The sequence below is a fragment of the Herpailurus yagouaroundi genome, unplaced genomic scaffold, assembly GCF_014898765.1.
Source record: "Herpailurus yagouaroundi ecotype Mexico unplaced genomic scaffold, PumYag 164, whole genome shotgun sequence".
NCBI lineage: Eukaryota > Metazoa > Chordata > Mammalia > Carnivora > Felidae > Herpailurus > Herpailurus yagouaroundi.
Window position 1 is genome coordinate 29,740,994 of NW_024412405.1, and position 25,228 is coordinate 29,766,221.

A 25,228-nucleotide genomic window follows, 5' to 3' on the forward strand; every position below is an offset into this window, starting at 1 on the left:
CAGAGCCCGACGCGGGGCTCGAACTCACAGACCGTGAGATCGTGACCTGGCTGAAGTCAGATGCTCAACCGACTGCACCACCCAGGCGCCCCTGAACTCTGATTTATTAAGTCCCCTAGGCTGGGAATTGGATCCCTCAGGACATTTACTTGTGTCCTCATGTGATTTAATAAAGATGATGCATTAGTATGTAGGAACACAAAATATTCTGTTTGGATAATGGCATAGGTTCCCCCTTGCCAGACATAATGTAATACTGTCCAAGTCCACCTTATTTTGGAGGACAGTTTTTCTCATTAGGAACGTTTCAGTGTTCAGGGCCACCAGGGTTGTTCAGTCCGTTAAGCATGGGACTCTTGGTTTCTGCTCAGGTCATAATCTCAGGGTTAGTGGGTTGACAGTGTGGAGCCTGCTTGCAATTTTCTCTCCCTCTCTCTTTGTCCCTCCCCTGCTCAGTCTTTCTCTCTCTCAAAATAAATAAATAAATGAAACATTTAAAAAATAATAAAACACGAATCGTTTTATTTAAAATGTTTAATTTATGTATGAGCAATAACATTCAGAAGGTCCCAATTGTACTATGGAGATACTTTTTTGTAGAACACAATGATTAAAAATGTTCATGCACACACCACTTAAGGTGATTACCCTATGTAAGTGTCCTATAATTTGGAAAACTGTGCTCTGTAAATGAGAAGATTAAAGGCACCTGCTCAGCCTCTGCAAGCTGGCCTGCAGCTACAGCCCAGAGATGCCACCACCTGGAATCTTAACTCTGTCACCCATTGTCCCACGAGGAAATGATCCAGCAGGAATCTCCCCTCTCCCCTCTCCTGGGGAGCTATTCTGTCTCCCTCGTCTCCCACTAGGGCTTCATCATCGGCCCCTGCTTGAGTCTCTAGGCTCTTCTCCCATTACACACTACCCTTGACTTTGTGCTCACCGCACAAAATTCCTTGAGTTTTGACATTTATTGTTTTCTCTCCCCTTCTTACCATTGCTCAGGATCTTTTCTCTGTAATTCTTTTTCTCTACCTCCTCTCTTCACTTGAAAGAAAGAAAGAGAAAGAAAGAAAAAGGAAGGGAGGGAGGAAGGAAGGAAGGGAAAGGAAGGAAGGAAAACAGGGGCGCCTGGGTGGCTCAGTTGGTTGAGCGTATGACTTCAGCTCAGGTCATGAGCTTGCGGCTCTTGGGTTCAAGCCCCACATCAGGCTTTGTGCTGACTTTGAGCTCAGAGCAGGCTTTGAGCTCAGAGCCTGGAGCCTGCTTTGGACTCTGTGTCTCCCTCTCACTCTACTGCACTCCGTCTCTCTCTCAAAAAGAAATAAACATTCGAAAAAAATTTTTAATTAAAAAAGTTAAATAAAAAAGCAAAACAACAACTTATGGACCTAACAGAAGAAAAGATTTACTTCTCTTTATGATCTCCAATTTTAAATGGACACAGCATGTGGACAAGGTGTGTAATTTTGCTCAGTTTTACCACAATGCCTCATTCCCAGCTACCGCTTTTATAAAACTCTATTATAAATTTATTTATATTATTTCCATTCTTTACTCTTGCATCAAAATGCCTTGTAGATTTATAAAACTGGCCATAATGCTCTCAAGCCCAAAAGCTCAGATCTAAGTAAACTGTAAAAGAAATGTGTCAAAATGTCTTTTTCCACAATATAAAGTCACTTTCAGTAGACATAACTTCTATCTTTATATGTAACACAAATCAAATATTTAAACCATATCTTGCTACCAAAGTTCTAACTTAAGAGATAGAAGACAATATAAATATTTAGAAAGCTTATTATACTTAATAAAATGATCTTTTGGTTATCAATTAATAATTATAGAATTACTATATCTAATATAAAGCCTTTAATTTCTCCAAATTATTTAGCCAATGTAATCTCTCCTAGAAAACTTCAAATGGATGAGTCTTGTCAACCATGTTCTCATTCAAGACAATATTAGACAAAAAAAAAAAAAAGTTAAAATCTAAATTCAAAGATGATTTTTAAAATAATGTGGCAATGTTTATAGGAAAGATACTCCTTTATAAAAACCTAAGCCTCAAGTATCTTATTAAATTCCTTCTTAAGTTTTATTTTTCCTAAGTCACAAAGAAGAACAGGAAATTTATTTTTTTTAATTTTAATGTTTGTTTCTTTTTGAGAGAGAGAGAGACAGAGCATAAGCACGGGAGGGGCAGATAGAGAGAGAGGGAGACAGAATCCGAAGCAGGCTCCAGGCTCTGAGCTATCAGCACAGAGCCCGACACGGGGCTCGAACTCACAAACTGTGAGATCGTGACCTGAGCTGAAGTTGGACACTTAACTAATTGAGCCACGCAGGCGTCCCAAGAACAGGAAATTTGGTCTACCACCTCAGTTTACAAATCTAGCAGAATGCCAGCAACCCTCTATTACAAGAGTAAGACCCCAGAACTTAGAGGGTCTTTCATCTCATAGACCCTGGATTCCACTGTGTCCTGGATGGTAGTTGTTGAAATAAGGCACATCTCAAATACTGGTTTTTCAGAACACACCTATAAAAATACTATTTTTTATTTTGTTCATAGTTATTCTTGAAAACTGCGAAGATAGTAGTTTCTTAGGAAATAACATATTTTATGCTTTAAGTTTCTCAATCTAATGGCATCTTATATTTTTTGGTTTTTCTTACATCATTTGTTCATCTTTTGCTTGTCTCCCATCATTTCATCTCCACTGTCACCCTGTGAGGCGGCAGGGTTGTGTGGCAAGTGCTCTCTTTCCCCTTGTTCAGTTCTGTCTGAGAGAGTGTTACCTCAGTCTGCATTTGGGGAGGCGGTACACTTCAAGGAAGCTGGCTGTTCCTCCATCTTGTTAGCCTCAGCCATCATAATTATATTGCTCTTGCCAGTGAATGGGTTAGGAATGGCAAAAAGATGTGAGGGAAGGCTCTGAGGGGCTTCTGGAGAGGTTTTAAAACACACCTGGGGGGAGCCTCTCTCTTTTCCTGCCTCTGAATGTTGTAGTCACAGAGGAAGAAAGGGAGCCCATGAGAGACTATTGGGCCCAAGCCCCATGTGTTAATGGGAGTGAATGGGAGGGAGTAAAAAGGGAAAATACTTATGACCAGTGGACAATATACATAAAATATATATAAAACATACATGAAAGTGTACAATAATAACAGGCTGACATAGGTCCTTAATGACTCAACCCAAACTACAGAACAATAATACACCTTAACAAAAGAGAAACTAGTGCCAAGAAAATCAAGAGATGAACTACAACCACATGTATTGTTATGGATGAATCTCAGCATTGATAAAACATCTGCAGAAGAGTCCACCTAGGACGGTTGCATTTATATAATGTTCAAAACTGTGCAAAACTAAAAAACATCTCTTGGTTATAAAGTTGTAGAAAAGTTGGGGCCCCTGGGTGACTCAGTCAGTTAAGCGTCCGACTTCGGCTCAGGTCATGATCTCGTGGTTCATGGGTTCAAGCCTCAGGTCGGGCTCTGTGCTGACAGGTCGGAGCCTGGAGCCTGCTTCAGATTCTGTGTCTCCCTCTCTCTCTGCCCCTCTGCCACAAATTCTCTGTCTCTGTCTCTGTCTCTCTCTCTCTCTCAAAAAATGAATAAAAGTTTAAAGTTACAGAAAAGCTATAAAGAAAAGCAAGAGGATGACAAATACAAAGTTCAGGAGAATTTCCCTTGCGGTACAGGTAGAAGGCTAGGGTCCAGGAGTATCCACTAGGCCTTGAAGAGCCCTAGGATTATCCTATTCACAGGCCTGGTGGCAGGAGACAGGTGTTCACATGTTCTAGTTACTATTGTTCTTTATGCATTGCAGGTTATAAATATCCCTGCATAGTATTCAATATGTAAATTCTAAAAAAAAAAAAAACTATTTGCAAAATAAAGAGAATATTGTCAAGTGGCCAGTTAGGAACTTGCAAATACTGCAATATTTTTATTTAGAGAACAGAGTTCCTTTGACTCTCTGAGAAGGGTAAGGCCTCCTACTTTCATCTGAGGTTGCGTGATCAGATCCTGGGTCAAGGCAACTCACAGTTAAGTGGGCTGTCAGTGCGAGGTTTCATGTTTGTCTGTATAGAAGTCAGATTGTGTTTACTCTTGTGGCTGCAGGTGTCAGAGGCTAAAATTCCTTCTATCTTCATTGTTTTTTGTCTCCCCTGTTGTCTGTGGGTTTCCCTAGACACTCCTTCTTACATAGGATCTGAGGCAGACAGTCCCTTCTGTTGCAATCCCTAGTTATTATACAGAGGCACAGGCCATGTGGTAGTAACAGGTGGGGAGAGGGGAAGTATTCTATTAGTCCTGTGACCAGGTCTCAACCTTTTAGTGAGCCTGTGCCCCTGGGATGTGATCTTCAAACATGCTCCTCAACTTCAGATGAAACAGGAAGGCTAGAGGGGGCAGTAGTTGGGTGTTTTCTTCTCCCACATGGAAGGCTAGAGGGAGGTATAGTTGGGTGTTTCCCTGCCCCTAAGTCAGGGAGCCTCTGATAAATAATGTCTCCAGCAGGCAGGATTTTGTTCAAAAGAACAGAACGCTCTGGGCAGATTTCAAAGAGACCTTACCCCTTCCTGCCACCAGACGCACCAGATTTTTCTCTGATTTTCACCTTGAGAACTTGGTGGGGCACTGGGAGGTAAATCTAACAAAAGCATGGCAGACTCCTAAAACTGAGCCTCCTACAGATTTTAACTCTCTAGCTCATCTGCACTAAGCCTCCAGAAATTCATCAGTGTAAGTTTTTCTACCCTGGGACTGCCTTCTGCTCCCATTAAACTGTAATTCTCTGTGTTCACCTATCTCTTCAATACTTGAGGCAATGTCTGGCCTTGTGACCTGCATCCTCTGAGAAATCTAAGTGCAGGTCTTGATTTTCAGTTTGTTCAGCTTTTTCTTGTTATAAGGACAAGAGGGACACGCAAGCCCTTTACATGTCTGATGGGAAATGGGCAGCTCACAGTTCACTCTGCGGACTTTTAAATTTTATAAGTAAAACTGTGAGTAAGACATTCATAGTTTCTTCCCTTTGACCTAAAGAGTACACTTACAGGTCTCCAAGGGGAAAGGGAAGGGAGGCAAAATGAAAAGTCATGGTGCTGGCCGGGATGAGAGGTTTCCTCCAGTGGGCAGACTCCCTGGGACAGAGCGGGACTCCAAAGAGCAGACCTGTGCAAAAGGGTGTGTGGGCCACTTAGGGCTCTCTAAAATTCGGTGTGAATTATTTTAAATAACATTTACAGAACCAACAGGAATAAGCCAGAAAAGAGTACTCCGGAATCTTAATTTCACTTTCAAGCAGCCCTAATATTTTCTCATCAGGAAGCACATATAAATATTCTCTAGAACAGGTTTCAAATGCTGTCAAGAACAGTTTCGCTGAAACAGAAAGACACGTTTTCGGAAATCCTCTTATCAAACAATGTAGGCAAGAAGCATTTTGAGAGACAGATTTTCCTGAGTGATAAAAGCATCCAACCCACTATGAGAAGCTTAACAATTATAATACTAGATGCCCAGTGACCTAGCTTCAAAATGTATACAAACAAAAAATTGACAGAATTACAGCAGCCAAGTCACAATGGGAGCCCCCAGGCTGTTAACATTTTTGAGAGAAATACAGCGCCATTTATCGGACAATGGACAAACAGCTCATTCGAATTAGTTTCACAACGTTAACATGAGATCACACTGTATTTGTTTCCATAACACCATACCTTGTGAAGCTGAGTTGTCAGCGATTGCTGTGATAAAAAATAAGCAAGCATGACTTGGAAACATCAATTTAGAACAGGAAACAAGGGTGGTGGTGTCTAATCTGATTCCAAGGTTTGAGAAGTTCTGTAGTACCCAACAGGTGCATACATGCCATTGGTAAGGAATTGTGATGATCTAAGTATAAATTAGATGAACACAGAAAATTATTTTTCTCTTTAAAAAAAGACTCCAGGAACAAGGGCTACGTTTTACAGGGTTGCCTCAACAACCTTTGTGAGCTGATTTCAGGAAGAACACTTGTTAACGTGAGATGTGTATTCAGTCAGGAAAATAGAGGCCAGCATCCCAAGCAAGACCTGATTTCACCCAGGTCATTGGAGTAGGGCCTTGTTGCCTAAATTGTTTCTAGTAAATTTATAAGTAAGTAGGATTTTAGACCCCTTTGTTTTTAAGGACTAGAAACCAATCTAGTTAAGCAAAACTGATGGAAAGATGTTTTTAGAAAAGCTGATGAAATTCAAGGATTGATGAAAAACAAGCTTTCAGGATCCACATAGGGCTGCTCTGGGAACCTCACCACATGAGTTTCCAGTGTCTCAGTTACCAGAAACTCCTAGTCTCTGTTTTTAAGTTCTGAATTTCTGGAACAGAATCTGATCGGCCCGGCCTAGGTCAGTTGTATACCTTTGGACAAATTAGCTGTGCCCATGGGACTGCAGAAACACCATAGCTGGGGGACGCGTGGGTGACTTAGTCACTGAGCCTCCAACTCTTGATTTCGGCTCAGGTCATGATCTCACGGTTTCGTGGGTTTGAGCCCCAGGATGGGCTCCGTGCTGACAGGGTAGAGCCTGATTGGGATTCTCCCTGTCCCTCTGCCCCTTCTCTGCTCGTGCTCTATCTCAAAATTAATAAATAAACTTAAAAAAAAAAAAAAAAAGAACCATGATAGCTGGAAGAGCACCTCCATGTTCAAAGCAGAAAGCTCTTCTCAAAGAACCAGATACAGATTCAGGTTAATAGTGAAAAGGCAAAGTTCTAACCTATTGACTCCCCTGAATCAAAGTCCTCATTTAAACTTAGTTTAAATGTTACAATATTTTTTTTCCACAAAGGAAACTACTGTAACAGCGCTGACATTTATGTCATAAGAACACTGTGGAAACTGAGCAAGATCCCCTTCCAAATTCATTACATTTTGATGGAATGAATTTATAAAATGAAAATCTCTCTCCAAGGGTTGATATTTAACCTTTTACATGTGATTATTTTAAGATGCTTAATTTTATTTGGATATGTCAGGTTCTGATATAAATTTTTGATGAGGTCTTTGTACTAATAACTGTGTAGAGACATTGAATCTCATAGCCTGCGAGTTCAGATAGGCAAAAACATATCTATTTTTCTATAACTAAACTTATTTTCTTTCTTGAGCCCTCGTTTCACTGATGACATAAAATTAATGCTAGTCCGGCAGAATTTCCTTGGCCAATTCACAATGCCCTTCCCATCCCCTTTCTATTTCTCCAACATTGCATCAAAGGTACAGAAAGATCTACAACATCCAGGCATAGGCAGCAGGTGTGCCTCGGGGCCCAGCTGTCATCTGCTCATCCTGGCATTTCCTGCTGGTCCTCATTCTCACTGGTCTCTAATGTGGGACATCTATAGTCCATAGTCCCATGGCCATGGTCCCACCTGGCACGCAGTCTAAACTCCTTGGCAGGTCTTCTGCATCACTCATGTCCTAACTGTGGGGTTCCATATGTTCAATAGCCCTCTCTGCCTGTTTCTGTGTCCATCTTAGGGAGAGGGTAAGGCTTTTGATGCTCTCCTTGCCACTTTGCCTAGACATCATGACCCATGCTGTAATGTAGGAGAAATCTGGAACCTTGCCTGTCACCCAGTTCCCACCAAGGAAACAGGAGTTGCAGTGCACTCCTGCGTGGAGTCCTTCATTCCCTCCTCTCATCCGCTAATCGTGGCTTTCCTTGCTTACTCTCTTCTTCCCCTAGAGAGATATAACTTTGTCTAGTCTTGGTAGGTGGGCTACCTGGATCTGTGTAATAGCCCTCTCTACCTTGTTTTTGTGGCATAATATTTTATATGCTTCAGTTCTCCAGAGTTCTGAGTTTTGACACTGATTTTCCTACAACTCAAAAAACTTTTCCTTTCCAACTGCTATTCCTGCAATGAATGTGTTATTTGAGAACATGAAACCTAACATTCACTTTTTTTTAGTCGAGCCCCTTACTTATTAGTCCTCGCCTTGCTGTTCTAATAACCATACACCGAGAAATGTTAATATTAACCTTCCCTGCTGCCTGACTGAGGGGCACATGGTAGGGGTCACAGGGGAGACCAAAAAAAAAAACTGCATAGATTAATACTGTAGGCTACTATCTCATTGCACTAAAATATTTTGCAATCATTTTTGATATTCATTTCAAAATAAGTATGACATTTAAAATGTAAGATATTTTCCTTTAACTTCCGATGAATAAGTGAAATAGAACACTTATTTTATTTTTTTTTAACTTTTTTTTCAACATTTATTTATTTTTAAGAGACAGAGAAAGACAGAGCATGAGCAGGGGAGGGGCAGAGAGAGAGGGAGACCCAGAATCCGAAGCAGCCTCCAGGCTCTGAGCTGTCAGCACAGACCCTGATGCAGGGCTCAAACTCACAAACCTCAAGATCATGACCTGAGCCAAAGTCAAGACGCTCAACCTACTGAGCCACCCAGGCACCCCTGAAATAGAACATTTATTAATGAAGTATCAATGAACAATGAACCTATTCATGAAAACCCTAATCCACTTTTATTTTTAGTTTAATTTTTACATATATTGAGGGACCTTTGTTAAAGATAATGACATGAGGGGCTCATGGGTGGCTCGGTCGGTTAAGCGTCCAACTTCGGCTCAGGTCATGATCTCGCATTTCATGAGTTCAAGCCCCATATCAGGCTCTGTGCTGACAGTTCAGAGGCTGGAGCCCGCTTAGGATTCTGTGTCTCTCCCTCTCTCTGTCCCTCCCCTGCTTGTGCTGTCTCTCTGTCTGTCAAAAAATGAATAAATATTTTTAAAAAATTTAAAGATAATGACATGAAATTAAGACATTTCTTAGGGGCACCTGGGTGGCTCAGTTAGTTAAGCATCCAACTCGGTTTTGGCTCAAGTCATGATCCCAGGGTCATGGGATCAAGCGCTAACAGCATGGAACCTACTTGGGATTCTCTCTCTCTCCCTCTGTCTCTCTGCCCCTCCCTCACTGGTGCTCCCACTCTCTCTCAAAATAAATAAACTTTAAGACATTTCTTAAATATATTACCAGTGGAATAAGTATACCCAGTGAAAACACAAAGTCCAAATTTGACCTGGCCAATCTGCCCTGCCTGTATGGATATCGGTCAGAACAGCAAGGATACTGTGGGCATCAACCATGGCCTTGGCTCTTTCCACTGAAGGAGCATTTGCAGTTTGCGTTGGGAGCTGGACATTCTGATTTGTGTGGGACCTGCCCCACCCAGGCTGCCTGCAGCCAGCATCTCAATTCAGCACCTCAGTGAAGTGTAATCAGTCCCTCCACATGGTATCTTTGCCATTCTGACCTATATCCAGATTCCCTTATTCTGGTTTCTGGAGCCAGGTGACCCAAGTCAGCCCAGCATTTTAGTCCCTCGTTATAGAAAATCCTGAGGGGAAAGAAAAACGTCTACAATTTGTCAACTCGTCTCTGCTTGTGGCACTGCCACATTTTAGGGTGTATTTCACTTTTGTTCTAACTGCCATCCCCGGGCCTCTCTTACTCATTTCTTCTCACATTCTGACTGTCAAATAAGACGTTTTGTTGGAAACATAACACAGAAGGCAGCACAGAAATATTACTCAACCAACCCTGACACTCGACCATTAAGAGTCCCTGGAGCTGACCAAAGAGTGAATCAGAGTGTTCAGCCTTTCGGCCACTATTGAAAACACTAATGTCATATTCCATGCAGTTTATAGGCCATGATTTACCATTGCTGGACAGTGACTGTATTCATTATTTTACTTTTATATTATTCAGTAATATATTACTATTATGTGATCATTACTTTATGTATTATTATATGTAAGGGTGTCATGAACATCTTTATATAAAGTATTTTTTCTTTGCTGAATACTTTCTATATGATAAGTTCCCATAAATGAGATTATTACAACTATCACAAACAGTAATTATGATAATTGTATAAAAAATAGATTTTAGGGTAAAACATTGTTAAGGAAAAAAGAGAACACAATTTGTTTGAAAAATAGTAACAACTGCATGGGGTCAAAATCAGGAAAAAAATGAGCCAAAATGAAAATTTTGTCAAGATAATGAGATTAGAAATGATTTCTGGGTGTGTGTAGGTGGCTCAGTTGGTTAAGCGTCTGACTCTTGATTTCGGCTCAGGTCATGATCTCACAATTGTGACATTGAGCCCCCGCCACCCCGCCGTCAGGCTTGACCCTGGGTGTGGAGCCTCCTTGAGATTCTTTCTCTCCCTCTCCCTCTCTCTCTCTCTCAAAAAAAAAAAAAAAAAAAAAAAAAAGGAAGTGATTTCTTTTTTCTTTCAAAACTTGACAATGTTTAAATTTTGTTGAAATTTTTGTATGTTTTATTTCTTTCTTTTGAGAGTGTGTGCGTGTGCACACACACAAGTGGGGAGGGGCAGAAAGAGACAGAATCCCAAGCAGGCTCCGAACTCTCAATGCAGAGCCAAACAGGGGGGTGGGGGATAGGGGGTGCTCCACCTCGCAAGCCATGAGATCATGACCTGAGCCGCTATCAAGAGTTGGCTGCTTAACTGACTGAGCCACCCAGGAGCCCCTGGAATTTTTTTGAAAAGACCACTGACATCTTCTGATTATAGGGGCACATGAGTTCTCCATTGAAAACGTATTAATTCTTATGCTTTAAAGAATATGTGAAAAAAGAATGGCTTTTCTTTAGAGCATTATAGTCCTTCGATGACATAATCAAATTTGTACTGGTTGCATGATCTACTGGCATTTCAGTGTTTGAAAAGCAGCTGACAGTAACAGCACAGAGTCTCAACGTACCCTGTTTTAATTGTGCTGCTCTTACAAACATGCACATTTGAGGGGGTGTGATTATGGCTGATCTACTAATTCAACATAACTGAATAATTTTTTCGGAATTTATTCCTCATTCAAATTCTAAATTTAATTCACATTTTGTACGTACGTTCCAGAGGAAAGACAGAATACACAATAAGAAGGGAATGATACTGAGAGTTAAGTGGCTTTGCTTTGTTTGAACAGTGAATCAAATCTTTTCTCTATTTGTAAAATTATCTTACAAGATAGCTAATAGCACTAATGCATTCTAGCTGCTTACTTTAAATCAAAATATAACAGATCTCAACCCTTTCTTCCTTTTGTTTCCAGGTATCATTATATGTCACTTTATCCTTCAACAATTAGGTAGGTTCTAGCATTTACTAAGAAGCGTTTGTTTTATGTCTAAAAACTTCCACATAGGCTAAAACAGATACCATTTTTATTCATTTATTTATTTTTTAAATTTAAATTTCAGGTAGTTCATTTTTTTCTAAATCAAAGCGCCGAACGCATTTCACCCTTTTCTAAAACCCTTTTTTTCTTTTCCAGCTTTAGCGAGACATAATTGACAAATACTGTCATACTAGCTTTAGCTGTACAACATGATTTCACATCATTTCACTCTGAAATAATAGTGCAAAAATGCTGTAAACTACCACTGTAAATGTTGGCTTTTTGTTTTCCTTTGGCCGCTAAGTGTACTCTCTGTGGTGTGTGTGTGATTCCTGCCTTGGTAAGTAAGGTTAAGCAGGGGAAATACAAGGAAAGGGAAATTATAAGAAAAAAGGCATAGACGTTCCCTATCAACTTGTGTTTGCCAGTCCGGAAGGGAGGTTTGCAAATAGGGCCCTCATTAAAAGTTTATATGGTAAATTCAGGAAGGCTGAACCTGAGGAGAGCAAGACTAAAGGTTTTATAGAGAGCATTCTGGGTGGGCATCAGCAGCGGGCAGAAACCAAAGTTTACATAAACCATTTCTCTGATACTCATCTAGCCCCTCAAAAAGCATTCAGTTATTACTTACCCTTAAGTCAACACATCTGATCTTTCTCTTCCCCTTCTTCTCAGACATTAAAAGGCGGCAAACTTGGTTACACAATTAAACAGCTCATTCATCCCTCATACCCCCATTACAGATATGTGAGAGCTAAGCGTGCCAGACCTGGGGGATGGGAGTGGTACAAAATAAATTATTTAAAGAATTGGCAGTATTTTTCTTCACTTAAGAATGATATCCTTTTCGCTTTTTGAAAAATGTTCAAACTTCATCCAGAAATCTGTGGACTGATCAGCAATGACAATATACAGGAGCAATGGAAATTTTTAAGATTTTTTAAAGCATTTTTAACTTTTACTGACATGGGCAACTAAATAGGCCATCTACTTACTTAGAAAAATATAAAATACCTCTCCAGTAAAAGCAAAACCATACTCCTCCCTCCAAGAATCTTACTAGCTTTATTTTCCAGATATTTCCAGAAAAATTCCCTAGTGTATAGATCCCATCGTACATCTTGATGCTTTGATCTTGTAACTCAAGATCCTCATGGTTCTCTGGATAATCTTGTTCCTTCCATTCTATTCTCCTTTCAAACTCTCCTCCCAAGGGCTCTATCTTTCATATATGCAGCACAGCATAAGCTCAGGGCCTAAACTCAGTCATAAGTCTTTATCTGCTTCTACCTGTTAGCATTCTTGAAATATGTTGAAATAAACAACTGAGGACTGAAATTAATTGGATTTCTCCCCAGTCTAAGTTATAAGATTAGGGCGCCTGAGTGGCTCAGTCGGTTGGGCATCCGACTTCAGTTCTGGTCATGATCTCACAGTCTGTGGGTTCAAGCCCCACATCAGGCTCTGTGCTGACAGCTCAGGGCCTGGAGCCTGCTTCCGATTCTGTGTCTCCCTCTCTCTCTGCCCCTCCCCTGCTCATGCTCTGTCTCACTCGGTCTCAAAAATAAATAAAAACATTAAAAAAAAAATTTAAGTTACTTGTCAGATTAAATACTTTAGGGACACCTGGGTGGCTCAGTGGGTTAAGCAACTGACTTCAGCTTAGGTCATGATCTCATGGTTGGCGAGTTCAAGCCCTGCATGGGGCTCTCTGCTGTCAGCACTGAGCCTACTTCAGATCCAGTCTCCCTCTCTTTCTGCCCTTCCCCTGCTCACTCTCTCTCTCTCAAAATAAATACACATTTTCTTAAAAAAGATTAAATACTTTAACAGTCACATGAGCATTTCTTGGCCTTTATTTTCTGGTTTAGATTTTAGTAACTGTACCATTGAAACCCTTTTTGTGATGCATGATTTTCTAATGAAACCTGGACATTCCATATTGTGTTATGAGACTCTGGATCTTCTTGAAACCTGTTTTAGCTGGCTTTCTCTGGCAGGAAGGGTGTTCCAGCTCCCCACATGGTGACACTGGGGTGGTCCTATTACCACTGGAAGACCAAAGTCCTGACTCCCGGTGGAGGGTGGAATGCTTCATGACCACCTGGTGAGCGTTGAAGTCTGGACGCCACGCTTTGTTGGTCAAGGTTGGAGGAGACACAATTTGTTTCTTTGGTGTTGGTTGCTGTAGAGTAGCTGTTGTCCAAAAGTTTTCTGTCCTGTTAGGTTGCCCCTTCTCTGGTCCTGTGGGTAGAGAGACCACGGTTTTGCTGGGCACTTTTTGTGTCTGTGGCCTTTGGTGTTTCCAGTTGCTGGCCTCTTTGGCTCCATGTCTGGGATATACAAGGCAAAGGAAAGCTCAAGGAATTCACCCCAGTGTTGTTTTCGAATCCCAAGGTCCCTAGCTGGTATGCCTTCCTCTCTCCACCTTTTTTGGTAGATCTGTTTTATATAATGTTCAAAGTTTTTAGTTATACTCAGTGGGTGGAATAGAAAAGCATGTCCGCTCCATCTTTCTAGAAGCAGAGGTCCTCAGAAAAAATCCTTTAACAATCTTATTTTGCCTAGAACAAAATCTGGAAAAGCTGTACCATTTTGACAGGAAGACAACTTTCACTCAAACTTCATTAGGTTTAAGCCCAAATCAGTTCTGACCTAAGATGAAATTTCATCCTAGGTTGGGGGATCCTCCACCTTGATCATATTTCTAGGGGTACGCAGTATACTAAAGATGCAATAATTGCCTTCTCATTTCTATGCAAGAGTCCGCCCCTGCCACGGCTTCAGATGAAAGCAGCTGTGACCCTGTCCTTCCCTCCTGCCGGGTGACGCTGTGGGTGAGTACCACAGACTGACAGAATCCAGGGCACCTGGGAGAGAGGCACGTGAAATTCCATCTCCAGAGAGTTTGAGGTTGGGACACAGAGAGACTTCATGAGCTAACTTCTGTTAAGTTCAAGGTCAGGTCAAGTAAAGGGCTGAGGCAGGCACTTGGAGATGACTGTTATGAGTTAGGCACAAGAAGGAAAAACTGAATAAATCAGTCTGTAGAAAGAAAAAAATAATAACAAAGCAGACACACAGGGAGAAGAGACAAGAAACCATGGGGTTCCAGAGAAGACTTGTGTGAATGTGTTTCTGACTTGGCCCCTGCTCACTGTTCAGTGCCTAGTTTCAGGTCTTTTTGCATATAAGCCACATTTCATGCCTTTAGGTTTCCTGAGTCCCAATATCCCTACATCCCTCTAATAACTTTCTCACGTAGATTTCTGAGCTTTGCAACAGGAGTGTCTACTTGTGGAGTTTGGATGAGCACGGACCTCTGGTCCTGCTGCTGCAGCTCTCCGTATGGACCATGACAGGAAACATCTACCATGGCTGCTAGAGTCACTGCACAGCCTGAATTATTGGCACAACATACGTTCCCTTCCTATGTAGTTGCCTTCTTGTCTATGGCCACGTGACCCTAATGCCCTCGCTCTCATCTACATATTTACCTTCTTTCCTTCCACTCTCCCTCCTAGCTTTCCTTCTGTGTTCTTTGCCCACTTTCTCTTCTGTTCTTCAACATAATTATTGAAATTTGAGAAATATTACACAGTTTGGGAATACAAAGGACATACAACTGGCCAAGAGTTGCCAAAAGAAGTTGCCATCAAAGACGACAAGTTAAAACCAGAAATGACCATATCATGTGGTTAAAACAAACAAACAAACAAACAAACAAAAACAAAAAGAAAACACAGCATCTTATAAAAGAAGGTCCAACAGCTATGGAAGCTCAAAGGAGATAGATAACAACTCAAATTTCCTTTTGCTAAGTCACGTTACTGCTCACACCAAGGACTGTTAGGGCATGTCTGGCATAAACAACAGACTGAAAACGGGCACTGTGTAATTTACTGACTACTGGGATTCCTAAATCCAGATGACAGTGCAGAAATCATACAACCAGGAAAATGGTTAAATTATTGGAGGGGACAATAGCTTATTTTTAAGAGGATAATTCTAATGTTTTCTGAGCTTCCTGTATACAATCCCAGTGACGTCTGTTCAATCTTACAAAAAGCAAAACCCTCTTTTTAGCACTGAATATTCCATTGTCTGATACTACAATTTATTTATTCATTCACCTACTGAAGTACATTTTCATTACTTCCAAGTTTTAGCAATTATGAATAAAGCTTCTAGAAACATCCATGCACTGGTTTTTGTGTGTTCATAAGTTTCCAGCTCCTTTAGGTAAATACCAACGAGTGCAATTGCTGGATCCTGGAGTATGTTTAGCTTTGTGAGAAACTGCCAAACTGTCTTCCAAAGTGACTGTGTCACTTTGCATAATAACCAGCAATGAATGAGAATTTCTGTTGGTCTGCATCCTCTCCAGAATTTGGTGTTGTCCGTATTCCAGATTTTGGCCATGTTAATAGGTTTGTAGTGGTGTTTCATAGTTATTTTCATTTGAATTTCCCTGATAACATGGGATGTGGAATACCTTTTTGTATGCTTACCTGCTATCTACGTGTATCTTCTTTGGTGAGATGTCAAGGTCTTTCGCCCTTTATTAATTTACGTATTTTTAAGCAGGCTCCACACCCAACATGAGATCAAGAGTCACACACTCTACCAACCGAGCCAGCCAAGGGCCCTCTTTGGCATATTTTTTAATCAGGTTGTTTGTTTTCTTATTGTTGGATTTTAAGAGTTGTTTGTATATTTTGGATCATAGTCCTTTATCAGATGTCTCTTGCAAATATTGTATTCCACTCTGTGACTTGTCTTCTCATTCTCTTCACAGTGTCTTTCACAGAGATTGAGTTTTTGGTTTTCGTGAAGTCCAGCTTATCAATTATTTCATTCATGGATTGTGCCTTTAGTGTTGCATCTGAAGAGTCATCACCATACCCAAGGCCATCTAGGTTTTCTCCTGTATTATTTTCTAAGATTTTTATAGATTTGCATTTTCCACGTAGGTCTGTCATCTATTTTGAGTTAATTTTTGTGAAAGGTGTAAGGTCTGTGTCTAGATTCATCTTTTGCATGTGGATGGCCAGTTGTTCCAGCACCATGTGTTCAAAAGACTACTTTTGCTTCATGGTATGGCCAGTGCTCCTTTGTAAGAGATCAGTTGACAGTATTTTTTTAGGTCTATTTCTGGGCTATTTTGTTCCACTGATCTATTTGTCCCTTCTTTCACCAAGAAAAGACAATACTTTCTTGATTTCTGTAGCTTTGTAGTAAGTGATGAAGTCAGGTCAGGTCAGTTCTTCAACTTTGTTCTTCAATAATGTGTTGGCTATTCTGGCTCTTTTGCCTCTCCATATAAACTTTAGAATCAGGTGCTTGATATCCACCAAATAACTTGCTGGGATTTTGATTGGGATTGCATTAAATCTATAGGTCAAACTGGGAAGAACTGACATCTTGACAATACTGAGTCTTTCTATCCATGAATATAGACTCTCTCTCCATTTACTTCTTAAATTTTATTTATCACTTCTATAATTTTCTTCATATAGATCTTATACATATTTTGTTAGATTTATACCTAAGTATTTCATTTTGGGGGGGTGCTAATGTAAGTGGTACTATGTTTTTAATTTCAAATTCCACCTGTTCATTGCTGATATAAAGGAAAGCAACTGATTTTTTTTTTTTATATTAACCTTGTATCCTTTAACCTTGCTATAATTGCCTGTTGGTTCCAGGAATTTGTCTATTCATCTCAAATGTGAAGAACGACAGTTTTATTTCTTCTTTCCCAATCTGTATAGCTTTAATTTCCTTTCCTTGCATTATTACATTAGCATGGACTTTCTGTACAATTTTGAAAAGTGGTGGTGAAATGGGAAATTCTTACTTTGTACCTGATCTTAGTGGGAAAATTTGGAGTTTCTCACCATTAAGGATGATGTTAGCGCTAGGGTTTTGGAGACCGTCTTGATCAAGTTGAGGAAGTTCCCCTCTATTCCTAGTTTACTGAATGCTTTTATCATGAATAGATGATGAATTTTGTCTGTTTTTTCTGCATCTATTGATATATTTATGTGATTTTTCATTTTTAGTTTGTTGATGTAATGGATTACATTGATTTTTAAATGTTGAACCAACCTTGCATATCTGGTGATAAATCTTACTTCTTATGCACTGTCGGATTTGATTTACTAATCCGGATTTGTAATGAGGATTTTTGTGTCTATGGTAATGGGAACAACTGGTCTAGTTTACTTTTCTTGTAATGGCTTTGGTTTTGGTATTAGGGTATTGCCAGCCCCATAGAATGAGTTAGGAAGCATTCCTTCTGCTTCTGCCTTCTGAAAGAAATTGTAGAAAATTGGTATAATTTCTTAAATGTTTGGTAGAACTCACCAGTGAACCCACCTGGCTTGGTGCTTTGTATTTTAGAAGGTTATTAATTACTGATTTGATTTATTTAATAGAGATAGGCCTATTCAGATCATCTGTTTCTTCCTGCGTGAATTTTGGCAAATTGTGTTTTCCAAGGAGTTGGTCCATTTCATCTAGGTTATTAAATTTGGGGGTATAGAGCTATTACTCATATTCCTTTATCCTTTGGGGTTTGTAATGATGATGTCCCTTTTTCATTTCTGATATTTCATTTCTAATTTGTGTCCTCTTTTTTTTTAGCCTGGCTTTATATAGGTTTATTAATTTTCTTTATCTTTGCAAAGACCTAGCTTTTGGTTTCCTTGACTCTGTCTACTGAAATTCTGTTTTCAATATCACTGATTTCTGCTCTAATTCTTTCTTCTGCTTACTTTGGATTTAATTCACTCTTTTTCTAGTTTCATAAGGTAGAAACTTGAATTATTGCTTTTAGCTTTCTTCTTTTCTAATGTATGCACTGTTATAAAGTTCCCTCTATGCACTGCTTTCACCACCAATTTTGCTAAGTTGTCTTTTTTTTTTTTTAAGTTTATTTATCTTGAGAGAGACAGAGACAGCACGAGCTGGGGAGGGGCAGAGGGGAAAAGAGGGAGAATCCCAAGCAAGCTCCACACTGCCAGCTGTGGAGCCCAATGCATGACTCAAACTCATGAACCATGAGTTCGTGACCCAAGCTGAAACAAAGTCAGTCACTTAACAAACTGAGCCACCCAGGCACCCCAATAAGTTATGTTTTCATTTTCATTTAGTTCTAAGTATTTTTAAATTTCTCTTGAGATTTCTTATTTGACCCACGCGTTATTTAGAAGTGTGTTGTTTAAAATCTTCACAAATTTGGGGATTTTCCAGTTATCTTTCTGTTATGGATAGTTAATTCCATTGTGATTTGAGAGCAGACATAGTGTCATTTCCATTCTTTTAAATTTATTAAGCTCTACTTTGTGGCCAAGAACGTAGTCTACTTTGGTGAATGAATAATGTGTCTTGTTAGATGAAGTAATCTGTAGATACCAATTATATCCAGTTCATTGATGGTGATGAGTTTAGCATATCCTTACTGATTTTGTCTGTTGGATCTGTCCAAAAAATCCTCCTCTGAAAGATTTCAAATTTAAGAATTCAGATAGTCTTGCATTTGACTCATGTATATTGAAGATGGCTAATGAGACATCTAGTCAACAGCAGTCTAATGGGATGTGTATTGTGAGTTTCTGACAGTCCCAGTAAAGCACTTCTCTTTCCCACGTGGGTTATATATATGTAAGCAATACAACAAAAGAGTGGAACATGGAGAATTAAAATACTAACTTTATTGCTGATAAAACTAGATTGGAGGGTATAGTTTAGTTAAATGAATTCCAGAATTAGGCAGATGTACCCTACCCAGGTCATGTGAGACTTCCCTGGGCAGGAGCAGAACAGAGCTTGCCCTGAAGAACAGAGCACAACTGCAACCCCTGTGAGCTGCTAGCTCCCCAGAGGAAGAAGAGAAGCTGAGCAGAACATGCCTAGGTGTTTACATTTCAAATTTATCCATCAAATAAATTACTCCCCAGGGGAAGACCTAATAAAAAGGGAGGTCAGAAGTTATACTAATTACATTTCATCCACAAGGAAGAAACATCAAAAGTGGTGGAGGAACATCCCCCCGTCTTCCAACAGTACATTAAATCTTAAAAACAAACAAACAAACAAACACCTCTAGTTCACAAATTGTAGAATATTAGCATTATTAGAAACATTTCCCTAGAATTTGAGGTCCCAGAGATTTGCCAAATGTAGACAAATGGCTGAAGTTAATACACAGGATGGGGCTCACATTACAAGTAATTTCTCACTCAGAATTTTTAATATTTGGCCTTTACTCTTGACTTCAGACAATGACAAACTAGGTTTATGTTAACAAAAAAATGATAATTGAAGGAAAAGGGAGAAAAGGGAGAAAAGGCAGGAAGTAAGGGAGGTAGAAACAAAAGAGGGGAAGGGCAACCGCTGTTAACAAGTAGGTATAAACAGTGCCAGACTTCTTTCTCTACATCTCCTCTGCATTGTGCTACACAGAGTTGAGAGGGAAATCAATTTCAGAATCTGGAACGTTAACAAGCAAGAGGTATGTATTTCTATAGGGCTTCATTACATATTCTTTAACTCTTTGAGAAAATAGGTTTTTTTCTGGGGAATAGTTTGGAGTGAGAAAATATGGATTTCCAGCTAACATTGAGGGGGAAGGCAAAGCAAAGCTCCAAACTGTACATAATCATTGCAAATACACTATTAGGGAAGTGTCTGCACAGACTTCCCTGGTGGGGACAGCCAATGAGTCTCGGAGTCATATCTCCTGTACTGGTCAGAGGGCAGAACTCAAGGCAGGTGAGAGCGGACATGGTGTTTTGGGGGGCCTATTTGGGCAGCAGGGTCTCCATCTAGAAAGCCACTTGGCTCCAAAGGATCAGACTTAATTTCATTTCTGAAAATACAAACCAAAATCATAATTTGGGAGCTAGATCACTGTAAAAAGAGATTGCCTAATTCACCTGAGCCATTCTCATTGGTTGTTTTACCAAGCAATAATTTAAAAATGGCACCTGCTTCCCCTAGCAAAGTTTTGTTGACAGGAAGTGTGGATAGCACTGAATGGTCTCTGCGATAGGGGCTGAATTATGGCTACTGATATTTTCACTAAGCCTATCTGTTAGCAGTTGTTGGGAAGTTAGTCGCTCCATGGGACTCCCAATTAGAGGAAAAAAAAGAGAATGAAGGGGTGAGCAAAGCAGATGTAAACCCGCTGCTTACACTGCCACTGTATTGAGTTGACTGACAATCAATAAACCAAGTGCAAGGAGACTTGGATGATTAGTGATCCCGTGGGCAGGCTCATGTTGGTGGCTTCTGATGACCTTGAGCTGCTCTTCTGGGAAAATGGGTGGCTTTGGGGAAATGGATGGTTACACCTGTATCAGTCTGAATTGTTCTTAAATATCTGTAACAAAAACCTGAGTAACAATACCTAAGCAATTATTTTTCTTTGAGCAGAAAGTTGGAAGGTAGGCAGGTCCAGGGCTCATGCAGTGCCCCGTGATGTCAGCAAAATCAAGGCTCCTCCTTTCTTACTGCTGTCATACTTAAGTCTATCAACTGTTGCTTCAATGGCACAATAGTTGCTTCAGCTCAAGATGTCACACTTGAGCTCAAGAAAGGAAAAATTGGGAAAAAGAGAATGAGGGGTTGCCAACGTCTGTTGGTTTAGCCAGAGAATAGTGACTGCCACATCCTGGAACACAATTTTGGTCCTGAAACAAGGGGAATTAGTTTGAAACCCAGAATCATTTTGGTCTTCCCTAAACCTACCCAGCCTGGGTATTTTGTCGACTCCGACCCCTTTCCTCCTTATAATAACCTAATTCCAGAGAACTTCTCACCAAAAATAGACCTATCAAAAGATCACAAAGCAGGACATCTAAATGCTGCAGATCTCAGATCCTGGAATAGCCCAGCTCCCAAAGGCCCTGAAGTCACATGTCATGCCTCATCTAGAGACTAAAGAACCAAGAAAATAAACCTTGGTTTCTCAGGAGAAACAAAGTACACTTGCAGGAATAAACGGTACTCTCCCCCTGAGAGTGGTCTCCTGGGATACAGAGAAAAAGGCACATTGTCTCAGACGTTGTACCTCAGATCAGCTCACCTTCATATGAAACCAGTTCTGCTGACATCATAGAAGACAGGGCCATCCTAGTTAAAAAAAAAAAAAAAAAAAAAAAAAAGTATGTGGAAAAAGTCTGTAGGATTCTGTAATAGTTAACAGTGATTGCTTCTGGAAAGGGAGAGAACATTGGAAGGTATGTGAAAAGGAGAGATCACAGTTTATTCTAATACGTCTTGTACCAGTGTAATTAGAGAAGAGGGTGCCTGTACCATCATTAACTTCTGAGGCCAGTAGTAGCTGCAGTGGCAAAGCGAGTGGTTCACAGGGTCATGTGGAGAACCTCAGGCTTGGTTTTGCAAGCGCTTCCTCTGTGCCGGGCACATCGGAGGCTAGGAAGCTACAGCAGGCATGGGCCCAGCCTCCAGAAGGAGAGATGAGGCATGAATGCAAATGACTGCCACACAGCAGAAAGCAGACTGATAATAACGGGGGTCAAATGAAGTGTCCTGAGGATTGGAAGAACGCTTATTTCCTTCTGAGGAGGACCAAGGAAGGCAGAGCATCATGGAAGACATGGCAAACTATGAAATGTTTGTAATACACGTAAACATACTTGCACATCTGTTTTCTCTAGATCTAGTTCCAGTGTCACCTCCGTAGTGAGGGGAGCCCTGGTTCTCCCAGAGGTCAGTTGTTCAGATCCATGATTTCTGTCCCTACCTCATATTAGTACATTTTTCTGTTTATAAATCTTCCTCCACCGGACCCTGAGTTAAAGGGCAGAAAGTATTTCCCATATCCTGATGCACACACAGCTTGGCACTAGCAGCCATCCCATCCAGCCATTTTCTGAGCTGTGCTGGGTGTCGGGGAGGCAGGCAAAGTTGAATAAGATTTAGTATCTGCAACTGAGGATAAAAACACGAAAGTCAGTAATGATAATGCGGTGTCCTAAGTGCCTTGATAGAAATAATACACATGGCTATGAAAACCAAGAGGACCAGAATCAGAGTGAGATGGTGAGAGAATGGCCTTCCCAAAAGCTCTTTTTAAAGAAGGTGGAAAAATGAATAGGGTATATGGATTTCATGTGAAGGCAACAGCACCAGCCCTTCAGCATTCAAAAATATTTAGTTGACCCCATTTATGATCAGGGTAGAGTCTAGGGAGGGGACTTAACTCCCATCTAAGTATTTCCCTTCTAACGTAATAGACATTTTTGAAAATAAATTGAAGATTAAGAAACCATAATTATAAGAGAAAGCTGGTGAGTCCTAGAATTCCTAGAATCAGAAACAACCTGCCCACAAACTATCTTCCGATCGCTTCTCAACCAGGATTTTAGCACACGGGTCCCCTGAGTTAAAGCAATATGTCACCAATTACAGGTTTCCCCCGCTATCCAAAAGTAGAGCATTCCTATGAAACCTTTTGTAAGCCAAAATGTATAAAGCAGCAATTACCACAGATTTATACGAAAGCAATTACCATTAAATTTATTACCATTAATTTTTGAGTATTCCTGGATCCAAAAAATCATCTCTCTCAGGCTTTTCTGGTACCTTAGGAGACATCTTGCTAACAAATGCACAAAACCAACCATGATAAGTCACAGATGCTCACACACACAGTTCAGAGCTCTGGCAGCCTGATGCTGAGATACTAGGAGCCGGTCATGGGAAGCAGCTTGACGGGGCCACTCTGGCCACCTGGGGTGCGCGCTGCTCCTTTAACAGCTTGCTGCAAAACAAATGCTGAATGCTATTTTTGCTTTTCACCTTTCTTCATTAAAGCTAAAATCTTCGGATTTCTTTCAATTAGCAAAAACGAGAACATAGGTTTTCACAGAAGTGAAGTGGCATACTGCAGACTTTCAAAAAGCAGGGGATACTTATAAATAACATCACTACAAAAAAAAAAAGTAATCTCATTCCAATTCAACAGCAAAGCTTGGAGGGACTGGTTTGGGGGCCTCCACGCTTTGGCCTGGAGAGATCTGTGTGAACTTCTTCTCTCCCCACCAGCTAGAGTGCTTTATTGCTCATCAAACAGGCAACTTCCTTCCCCTTGGCATGACTGTGTCCTTTAAAGTCAATTGTCACCTAAGAAATTTTGCTTTGATTCCACTTGCTGCAAAGAAGATACAAGGAACAAACATTAGATCAACAGGATATTATAATCACCTTTTTTGGCAGGTGCAATGCCCACATCAGGCAAGGGTCGGGCTTGTTTCAAATCCTTGAGGCATCTGCTGACACTAACAGGCAGTCTTGGTCAGGAAACACTGAGCAAAGACGTAATATTGCCCACCTTGTTCTTTTGCTTAAACCTCCCCTAATCTTCAGGTACATGTTGTGCCCCTTAACAAACGGGTGAGGAAACTGAGGCTTTGGTTAAGCAAATTGCCTCAGCTTACATGGAAGTTGATATTTGAGCTCAGGTTTTGTTAACCTGGCTCCCAAACCCAGTCTTTGTTACATAAAGCTGCTTCTCTTAATAATCCATAGGCTCCACAAGGATAGAGAAGGGAAGGTGCTAGTGGAAAAGTAGTTACGTTTTTTGAGGCAAAATCAACTGTCTGAAAATTAATCCAATTCTGCTCACTTTACAGGATTATGGAGAAAACAACTGCCTTCTCAGCACAAACAGTTCTATTCTGCCACAACGCTCCCACACTGCCCTGTTGATACAGCCCTGCAGAACCTTGCTGTGTGTATAAAGGCACGAAAACCAGAAGGGCTCTCATTCAGAGAGGTCATAAAGCAAGAACTCAAGAAATGCTCATTAACTCTTTAAGATCTGTTTTATGTGCCTTTTCCCTTTCCCCGCAAGAAGTCTTCCATTGATCCTAACATTGTTAACTAATCACCTGTGTACTAGGAGCTAGCTAGAGAGAGCACACAATGGTGAAAAAGGAATCAGCAGTACTATCAGACCCAAATCCCGGAACTTCAAACTACGGGAAGGAAATGTGCTGTCCACTGGGCAGGTATATTGCACTGGACCCTCTGGAAGTTGAAGCTGGAATGTTAATTTACCCAAACTTCCAGGTGATTATAATGCACCATACACAGCTCTAAAGAGAGGTCCTAAGAATCATTCAATCAAGAATTCACCCCTGGAGATCCCACTCGATTAGGGAAATGTTAAGACTCGTTTCTCTTTTAAAAGTTCATACCTCTCAATGAACTGATGTTCTTTTCCATAATCTGCTGGCCATTTTAAAAGCTGGATTTAGGAAGTGATATTTCCCATTTATGCCATCACCAATGCTTGGTAGCAATTAAAGAGTCTTTAGGTCTTATCTCTGAATAAGATGAAAATTAAAATTGTAGAGCCCAAATCCCATACATAGATTTCATAGCCAAACCAAATCACTAAGCAGGAATTCAGATGGCTGATAAAGTAAGTTTGATGGGAAAGGAATGATAAATGTATTTCCACACAGGGGATTTATGTACAAGAACTGTTCTTGAATCTCTGAGTAGTTAATACTTTCCAACAAGGTTATCCGCTACTTTTCATATGCTGAGGACAGAGGCTCTTCCAAATTTCTTTGGAGCTTTGAGTAAACTTAGGTTTCTTGACTTTGCTATGCTTCTGACAAAGCTAAAAGAGGAAAGTATGCTGTAAGGATAGCCTATACCCCTGCTTGTGTCACTGAAGGTAAAATGTTGATTTTAAGTAAAACACACACACAAGGAGTGGGAAAGTAATGAGGTGACTCATTGTGCAAGTGTGAGAGATAGGAAAGCCACCTGTGAGTTTCTGTAAACCAGGAGTGTATGACGTTCGCTTGCCATAACCTCAACTGCTAAAACAGTAACACTCTAACTACTGAATTTTTTTACGGTTTTCATGAAAATCAAGTGGGTTTTTAAAAGCTGGTAGCTCAATCTCTCAAAACCAAAATCAAAGAATGAAAGCT

General features: G+C 40.4%; 1 long non-coding RNA gene across 1 annotated transcript in view; it reads left to right on the forward strand.

The window, feature by feature from the left end:
* Positions 1 to 24,011, forward strand: part of LOC121037818 (uncharacterized) — a 24,445-nt gene extending 434 nt beyond the window's left edge. Inside the window, exons 2-3 of the long non-coding RNA XR_005794005.1 lie at positions 11,181 to 11,216; positions 23,912 to 24,011. This is a non-coding gene — a long non-coding RNA (uncharacterized LOC121037818). The remainder of the gene's footprint in view (positions 1 to 11,180; positions 11,217 to 23,911) is intronic.
* The last annotated feature ends 1,217 nt before the right edge of the window (positions 24,012 to 25,228 follow it).